Raw genomic sequence first — 9,276 nt, 5'->3', positions numbered from 1 at the left:
ATAAACTACTGTTAGGATGAATCTAATATTAAATTCAAATGTTTGCTACATTTGCACAAAACTAAATGTACAAAATATAATGTCAATAATTGTTCACCATATATTGATATTTTTGTGTGAAATATTGTAAGTGTATTTATCTTTATAATGGTTGATAAGTCAATATTGATCATTTTATAGAAAATTTATGGTTTTTAAAAGCGGAGCTTTTCTATAATTATCAAACGCCAAGCATTTCTATAATTAGGGTTGGGTCGTCATTTTTTTCGCTTGCTTCGTTAATTTAGGTATGTTAGAATTGTCCTTTCGGTTTTAAGCAACAAATTTTTATGTGATGTATTCATCTGGTTGATCTGATTTTTGGAATACTGATTTGATATAATTATCTGATTGATCTGATTTTTGGAATACTAATTCTTATGACAACAAAGTACAATGGTATATGCGATGCATCTCTGCAATCAAGTCATAAAAATGAAAGTATGTCCGAAAACATTATCCTTTATATATTTAAGCATTTTTTTCAACAAATTTATTTACAATTTGGTTTCGACTTTTATACATTTATATTCTGATTATTCAGTTCTGACACCCTACAAGTATTAATGTTCATTTGTCCTACCGTTTCAGAGATTTGGCTACTTGCTTACATGTGGTAGACTGGAGCACCGAACCCCCCCCCCCCCCCCCCCCCGCTTAGTTTTGACAAAAATCAAAAATAAGGGGGGGGGGGTAGTTTTTTAATGTCTGGAAAACGGCAAGGAGGAAAAAAGCACGGCAAGGCAAAGAATTAACCCCCCCCCCTTAATTTTGAAGAAAATCAAAAATAAGGGGGGAGTAGTTTTTTCACTGTACAACACGCCAGAAAATTGAGTGAGGTAAATCAAGTAAATCCAGTATGCCAGAGGGGAAACCTTATTACGAGATATTCATGTTTTGGGGCATAATTTCCTTATTTATTGACTGATTTTAGTAATTGATGTATCCCTGAACAGGTAGTCTTAAGGAGAATATATCAGAAGTGTTTTCATGGGGACTGTTAAGGAAATTATGCTCCAAAACATGAATATCCCTGTTATAAGGTTTCCCCTCTGGTATACTGGATTTACTTGATTTACCTCACTCAACTTTCTGGCGTGTTGTACAGTGAAAAAACTACCCCCCCCCCCTTATTTTTGATTTTCTTCAAAATTAAGGGGGGGGGGGTTAATTCTTTGCCTTGCCGTGCTTTTTTCCTCCTTGCCATTTTCCAGACATTAAAAAACTACCCCCCCCCCATATTTTTGATTTTTGTCAAAACTAAGCGGGGGGGGGGGGGGGTTTCGGTGCTCCGGTCTTCACATGTAAGCAAGCACCGAGATTTGCTTTTATGGATATTGTCATTCTTGACTTCGTAAATCATATTTCTAGACGTAATGGATTTATAAAATTGTTTGACCATTTATTCCATGTTTTGAAGTAGCATAGCTACTCAATGAATATTATATATTGTCTGTACGAATTAACAAGGATGACGACATCTATAAAAGCAAAGCTAAGAAATGGTAGGACAAACGAACAATAACTCTTGTTGAGTGTTAGAACTGAATAAACAGTATACTAATGTATAAGTCTAAACAAAGTTGTAAGTAATATGCTTTACTTTCGTATTAGATTGTAAATTATGTGTTTAAATGATTTATTCATCTTTTGGAATAAAACATACATGATAAAAATACAAACAATTTTAATTGAAAGGAACACATCATACATTATACTGGTACCCAAAGTTTCATTAAAGAAGTTGTATCAACTTTTTTGCTTTTTATTTAAGATAGCTAGCCGGTTCTTTCAGTAAGTAGTAGATGTAAAATTTTTCATAGAATTCAGATATGCAATCGGTTTTTTTGTAGACCTCTTATTTTTTAAGTAATTTAAGTTTTTTAAAAAAATAATTAAGTCGGTTTTAAGGTACTAAAACGCAACAAAATAAAAGAAGAAAATAGCCAGTATGAACAAAAATAGTAAGATCTTTAATTTGACACCTTACTTTTAAAATTCTGTTGAGTAATTATTGAAAAAATCTATTTTTTTAACCTCGGTTTAATCAAAACATTAAACCTAAATATTTTCTCATACAGACATAAAAAATATGGGTTCATATATATCATTAGAATGAGAAAAATAATATGAATCCATTCTAAGCGAAATTGAAAAAGTTTTAAAAAATTGTAATAAAAAATAGAAAAAATAAAAAGTTTATTTTAAGAATTGTAACTACTAAACTAGCCAATCACAAATCGCAAAAATTGACGAATCGGGAAGCTTAATCTATAAAATTAACCTATAGAATTGCCAGAAAAAAAGGAGAACGTTCATACAATATATACAATAGATACTACAATAAATATAGTGATATTAAAGAACATGTAAAGAATGAAAAATTATGAACAAATATGCATCAGTCTGTTTATAAACTTCAAAACAGGGCAGTTAAAAATAAATTATTGTTTCTTGTGTTTAAAAAATATCTGCTACATTGCATTGTCTTTTGTTTAGGTTTGGTTCAGGTTTGGTTCAAGCTAACCCTTTAAAGCCGAAAATTATGATTCTTAAAATAAACTTATTTTTTTTATAATAGTTTTATAAAGCTTTTTCAATTTTGCTTAGAATAGATTCGTAATATTTTTCTGATTCTAAAGGTATATATGAACCCATGTTTTTTATGTCTGTTTGAGAAAATATTTAGGTCTAAAGTTTTTATTAAACCGAGGTTAAAAAATAGATTTTTTCAATAATTACTCAACAGAATTTTAAAAGTAAGGTGTCAAATTAAAGATCTTACTATTTTTGTTCATACTGGCCATTTTCTTCTTTTATTTTGTTTCGTTTTAGTACCTTAAAACCGACTTAATTATTTTTTTAAAAAACTTAAATTACTTAAAAAATAAGAGGTGTACAAAAAAACCGATTGCATATCTGAATTCTATGAAAAATTTTACATCTACTACTTACTGAAAGAACCGGCTAGCTATCTTAAATCAAAAGCAAAAAAGTTGATACAACTTCTTTGGGGAAAACTAGTTGTGTCCAAATTTTTGCACCAATAATATTTTTCTGTGTATACAGAAGGGAAGATTTTTTATCCTGATTGTGGGACTACATAAATTTATCGTCCATTATCTTATCCCTACCAGAGCAAACAAACCAAAATACTTGAAATAGAGTTAAACTACAAGTTTACTTGTTTGTCATATGATTACTGTATTATATTATACTGTTCTTTTTAATTCAACATCATTACTGGCTTTCGTTGCTGCGCTTATAAATCTATACATATAGATGTATAACCGTACAACTACCTGAACCCCCATGTAGGGGACCTCGTTTGCTAGCTTTCTGCTCTTTTGTAGCGACTTGGCTAAGTTAAAATACCCGACGCTATTGGTTGATTTTCAAAGACCAAATTGAAAGTCGGCACAGGGTCCTCGGGGTGGGAAAATACAGCTATTCAACACCTTCTGCGTGTTTTAATGCTGCGCTTTTTTTTGACAAAATTTTCCTTGTTTCATACAAAAATATGATGGTTTATCTTTATGCTGACAGAAATTCCCAAGAAAAGTAAGAAAACATGGCGGATTCTTAGAATATATGTATAATAGGATAATATTACAGTATAATATCAGCTTGATTTAGTCTCATACTATGTGATTACACTGCTATAGTGGGAATATAAATCCTGTCCTAGGTTCATCATTTGTAACCCATTGAACATATTAACCAAATATTCAGGGGAAAATATGGTTGGGGGATTTTATATCCGTTTATAGTAGATTTATACATTTTATTAATTTTCTTTAAAATACTTGATTTAGCCTTTGTGTAAAAAAAAGTCCAATTCACAAAAGACTGATTTTAACTTATTTCACCAAGGACAACCAAAAATCACGCCTTTATATGCAAAGAACACAAATGAAAAGTGATTATTTTTCTCGTATTCATTCGAATCCGGTGGATAGGAACCGGTTCTCATCCATACGAAACAAACTATGTCTAGCATCGTATTATATCCAGCTTTCTACGAATATAAGAATGTACAATTATAAGATTAAAACCATTTTTTTATGCCCCGAGGTGCCGCGGATAGCTGTTTATAATACGATGCGAGAAATAACTATTAATTCATTGAAAGTATATTCCTATTATATAAAGTAGCAAAAAAATTTAGTTTGAAGATTGAGATCTCAAAAACTACCGAACCGATTTGATTATATTATTTAAGTAAACTTCACAAAGGTCCTGTGATTGTTAGGCTATTTCATTTATAGATTTAATTCTTGGAATGGTTTTGATCATTTTTCTATCACCTCTTTACCCCTTTGAATGCGGAGCCCCTATATGCTAAGGGCAAAGCTGCTAGTGAACTATAAACTAATAGAAAATATACATTAGTAATTTTATTAGCCCCTTTTATTGTTAAAAGTTGTCTGCAGATACGAAAATAAGACTGGAAGAATAGACAGCCCTGTTAAATTGTATAACCTGATAAATATAATAATGTTTGTGCAATGTTCCATGAAAAATGAAACAGTTATCTCATATATGATGACATTATTATCTTCATACACACAGAAAGGTCGAAAATATTCAGGGATAAGACAATAACGATAAATTTTGCATTCCTATTTAGGATCAACAAAATTTCTACTTTTGTAGATTTTGTTGGGTAATTTAGATATTTTTATTTTGTACCATCCAATCAAGATATCATAAAGGTTCTCCGCTTTTTCAAAAAGAACTAGATGGTATTGATATACATATCAAATAACCAGCGGGTGCGCTCCTAGCATTTAGTAGTTCTGTATGGATGATAAAGGGCGGAAGAAAGGCTTTAAACTATCCATTAAATGGATATCTAAATATGAAAATAGAAGAAGCACGATATTACACAGAAATGATTTGATTTCAAGTAAGTTCTGATTATTTAAATTTTAATAATCCGTCAAGTAGTTATTATCAATTACACGAAATTGAGTATACTTATTACTCAACTTATATGAAATTGAAAAGAAAGAATATAGAAAGAGAAAAGAAAATTAAAGGTTCTGTGATTTTTCTTCTTATTAGTTTGTAAAACTTGAAAAATAACATATTGTTCAAATGAAGAGAGAAAGATATTGCATTATAAAAGAACTAGCGGCTTCGCCCTATATTCCCTGAAGAGTAGAATCCGATCGATTCAGTGGTTACTGAGATTTTAAGGGACAGACAGACATCGTTCTACTTTGTGTTATTAACTTATTATAGATAGTTATTTCTCGCATCGTATTATAAATGGCTTTCCACGGAAATAAAGTGTACAATTATAAGATTAAAACCAGTTTTTTTAGCCCCAAGGCACCGGCTAAAAAAATGGTTTTAATCTTATGATCGTACATTTTTATATTCGTAGAAATAATAGATATAATACGATGCTAGACATAGTTTTTTCGTATGGATGAGAACCGGTTCCTATCCACCGGATTCGAATGAATACGAGAAAGGAAATTAAAGAATCAACGTTGAATTTTATTGAAATGTCAAGATTAGGAAAAACAGACAGGCTTCCCAATCTTTAGAGTAATGCTCGTTAGTCAGAAAATCCTTATAATAAAGTAACGGGATGTGTGTTTGTCTGTCTGTTTGTTTGTACCGAAGGATCTCGCTAACCGCTGAACCGATCGGGTTCTCCTTAACAGGATAGCTTCTCATAGGTCCCGGGAAGGCTTATAACTATTTTGGGGGAGGGTACTACCACCCTTCCAAGAGAAATCGCCCATAGAAAAAAATTTACTTTTTCTTTTGAAATCTAAAATAATAATTTGGGTTACCAACTTCGACTCTCCCCTCATCAAGTGCCCCTAGAGGCCTCAAGGGGGCGTAGCCGCTAGTATTCCTATAAAGCAGAGGCTAAACACAGACTTTTTACTAAAGTAGATTTAACTTTGTACTTATCATGGTCAGGTGAGGTGAGATAATAAATAAAAGCATATATCATATAGCAATCATGTAAATTCTTTTGGAATGGAGATGCGGATAAACATTGTTAGTGAAAAAGTAAAAACAAGGATGACGACATTCATTAAAGCGAAGCTCGAAAATTTAGATGGTATTACAAACGAACATTGATACTTGTAGAGTGGAAGAACTTGATAAGCAGAATATTAATACATAAATCTAAACAAAATTCTATGTAAATTTGTTGTAAACAGAATACTGTTTAAGGACATACATATATTTTAAGACTTTATTATAGAGATGCTTCCCTAGGAATTTTTATATTAACAGTCAGCTGTTTAATTAGTTTAAGGACATACTTACATTTCGAGACTTAATTTTAGAGATGCTTTGCTTACACAATTGTACCTAGCTGTCATATGAATTATTATTCTAAAAGTAAACTAAAAAGGATTTAGATATATCATACAAAAATTGCTGGCAAAAAAGTTAAATAAAAATTTACCTTGGACTTTCTGTTAATGATTTTAGAGTTATTATGCTTTCTAGATCGTACCAAAATGTTACAGGACTAGAGTCATTAATCATTATGCCAAGTTTGAAATTGATAGCACAATTTGTTAAGATGGGTAAGAGCTAGCCGTTAGGGAAGTACGGACAGACCCTAACTATATGAAGTTTTGCTTCTTAAAACAATTGAGAAAAAAAGAATGAATGTTAAAATTCTTTAGTATTGAATGCTATCACGAGTATAAAGTTGATTATAAAATAAGAAAGCACTTTTACATTTAGGGTGTTCTGTTGGTCTATCCGAAATTAACGTATAGCTATCTATTTTCAACTTAAATAGAATATTTTAGCTGGCTTATACTATAACAAACTGATTGATTGATTTTAACTATGGCTTCCCTGTAATGAAAAATTAATTTTTACTCCCCAATCCCTTTGACGTAAATTGAGCTTGCTAGGATGGGGTAAAAGAGGAGGATTGGGGGTAACGGTATTTTAGCCAGCTACGAGCAACGCTTTATTAGGGAACATGAAAATAGTCTGGTGCAACATATAAGTAATAATATATCAATTTGTGTCTGAGTGTTAAGCTTCTGTTATGGATGTTTTCATTATTGTTATCCGTGTCAGGATGACAAACATAGAAAAGGAATTTAAAGCTTGCATATCATTATCAATTTCAAATTCATGGTGGCAGCAGTTTTACTTCGATAGCAGCGCAGCTACTCAATAATTAAAAGTGTGTTGTATATCACAACGTTAGTATAAGGAGAATAATTAAGTCAATTGTATATTACTAATTATAAAAATTTGGGTTGGTCCACCAAAATAGCTATTAACCTTCCCTGGACCTGTAAGAAGCTTCACTGTAAAAGAAATCCATATCAGTCCAGCTATTAGTGGAATCTAAATCTACAGACCGATAGACATCCTGTTACTTTTTTTGTAAGGACTAGCGGGGAAAGTCAGAAAATAGTTTATAAACAAGGCAAAAAAAATCTAGAAGCTTCCCCTGAAAAGTACAACCTTAAATCGGGGTACCAAGAAGTTACGTTTGCAAACTTTAAAAAGATGCTCATAACGTTAAAGAAAGTTCTACACCTGGTTTTAGGCTATCTTCCTGTTAGAATGCAACTATATTAATAAAAAAGATCAACTTGAAAAAACATAATTTATACTTGGAATACGACTTTTCAATTCAAATCTTTTGATTTCAAGATTTTTCTTATATTTTTGTTTGACAATCTTCAAATTCACCGTTTTATTATTGTAATGATTATTGCTGATAGTATTTATTTAATGTGAGTCTAGAAGTCACTCGCCTAACAAGGCATTTGTAAGCATATTTCAAACTTTTCAAACAGAAAGACCAAAAATTAATCTAGGAATACGACTTTAAAATTAAATCAAGACTTCAAATAAAAATGTTCTTTATTTAGATTGTTCTATTCTTCAATCCTTTCTAAAAATAATTGAAATTAATGTTTTGTGTTATGCTTGTGGCTCCAACCTAAGATAAGGCCGGGGAATTTATAATTTTATAAAAGATTATTCAGATGCAATGGGCTGATATAACTTTTCTGCGGAAAAATTCTTGTTGAGAGTTGAACTGCAATTTGTTACAAAGAAAACGAAGTAACGGGTTTCGTCGTATTTTCACTGTAGCGTTTGTAATGTTATTTTAGGTTAAGTAAATGTTAATGATTGCCCTGCAGGGTTGGGGTTAGGCAAGGGCTAGAAATGGAAAAGCTACTGTGAAAATACTACTTCGTTTTCTTTCCACAATCCTTAAAACTTTATGGATAAGTAATATATTTTACAAGCGGACTCTTTTTCTCTTTGTCTATTTACTTTTTGTGTAGGGCAGCTTTTTTCCGTCAAAAATACATTACAAGTGAAATAAATTATCTTTTTTTCAGCTAGGGTAAGAGAGAGAGAGGGAATTGACCGAATAATCCTTATTCCCTATTTCCAACCAAAAAGAGAAAGGTTAATAAATGGGGCACAGTGAAAAATTTGGTATTTGTTGTGCAATATGGTGGAATTTCAAAAAATACATTAAACGTGTCTCTAGGAGCAGTTTGGCAAGCGGCCCAGCTCGTTCGGAATAAAACGTGGAAAGACGAGGATAAAAAGTCGATATGAGAAGTCTAAAGTAACACAGTTTGAGAGATCTTAAGCGAATTATGTGAAAGAATTCGCTCGTATTATTAAACTGTTTTTAACCTATTTTTAAAACATATATCAAAAATATACTTTGACACCAGTAGAATTAAACTGCAGAGCCTAAATTTGAATTAAGTCCCCAATAAACTTTTTTGAGGGGATTTAAAAATTAATTTTACTGTTGCTGTGGTCTTTTTTGATCAGAGCAAAAGGTCTTTTTTTAATTGGGTAAAATTCGTAGCTTTTAGAGTGTTTTGCTTCATATATATAGTATTCTGGTATAGAGTAAAATTAGGCCTTTTGATTTCATCTAAATTAATTCATTAAAAACTTAATTCTTTACAATATATCAATGAATTAACTTTATCGTGCTTGTTTTCCATCACTTATTTAAAACACAAAAAAATTGGCTGTAAAGGGTTAAATAGTGAAAGATGACAACAAACGTTTACGCAATACAACAAATTTTTTTTTGTCACATATACAAATATAATAAATAAAAGATTATTCAAACTTATCTTTTTAAATATTTTTAAAAAGCATGTATCTTTTATGTGTATAGTTTTCATTCTTTTCATTTTAATTAAATAAAAATTATTTAACTACATTGGAAATAAGTCACTT

Source organism: Acartia tonsa, chromosome 9, assembly GCF_053477335.1.
Source record: "Acartia tonsa isolate MP-2025a chromosome 9, ASM5347733v1, whole genome shotgun sequence".
NCBI lineage: Eukaryota > Metazoa > Arthropoda > Copepoda > Calanoida > Acartiidae > Acartia > Acartia tonsa.
This window is presented reverse-complemented; position numbering follows the sequence as displayed.